This window comes from Meleagris gallopavo, chromosome 2 (genome assembly GCF_000146605.3).
Source record: "Meleagris gallopavo isolate NT-WF06-2002-E0010 breed Aviagen turkey brand Nicholas breeding stock chromosome 2, Turkey_5.1, whole genome shotgun sequence".
NCBI lineage: Eukaryota > Metazoa > Chordata > Aves > Galliformes > Phasianidae > Meleagris > Meleagris gallopavo.
In genome coordinates this window covers 106,360,240-106,360,884 of record NC_015012.2, presented here as the reverse complement: position 1 = coordinate 106,360,884, position 645 = coordinate 106,360,240, and positions in this window count along the sequence as shown.

Sequence of the window (645 nt, the reverse complement as noted above, 5' to 3'; positions counted from 1 at the left end):
GGAGTGTGAGGAGGAAGTTTTTCATGCAGAGGGTGGTGAGGCAGTGGAACAGGTTGCCCAAGGAGGCTGTGGATGCCCCATCCCTGCAGGCATTCAAGGCCAGGCTGGATGTGGCTCTGGGCAGCCTGGGCTGCTGGTTGGCGACCTGCACACAGCAGGGGGTTGGGACTGGATGAGCGCTGTGGGCCTTTGCAACCCAGGCTGTTCTGGGATTCTATGGTTCTATGAAATGTGAGGGCCACCGAGGATCGTTAGCATTCTGTATCCTCTGAAACCTCAGCCACTGCTTCTTACACCCACCTGCATGCTCAGGTGCAAGAGCAGGTTGCCTGCACATGACCTGTACAAGTCAGGAGCTCACACAGCTCCCTCATGGCCCCACCTGGTGCCCTGCCTCACGACGTAGGGTTAGAAGAGAAAGATGAAACACCTTGCTGCAGCCAGTTGCACCTTCACCTCCACCTTCAGTGCTTCTGTGTGGGGTCAACCCCGCTCTGTAGGGCCACTAAGGGGAGAGACCGTTTTCAAGGGGGAAATCACAGATTGTGGAAGCAAAGTTCAGATGGGAGAGGGATGACAGGGAAAACCTGCATGGGTTTGGCTGTGTTCTTGGTCCTTGACCCAAGAAGCAACAAAGGTTTGCTC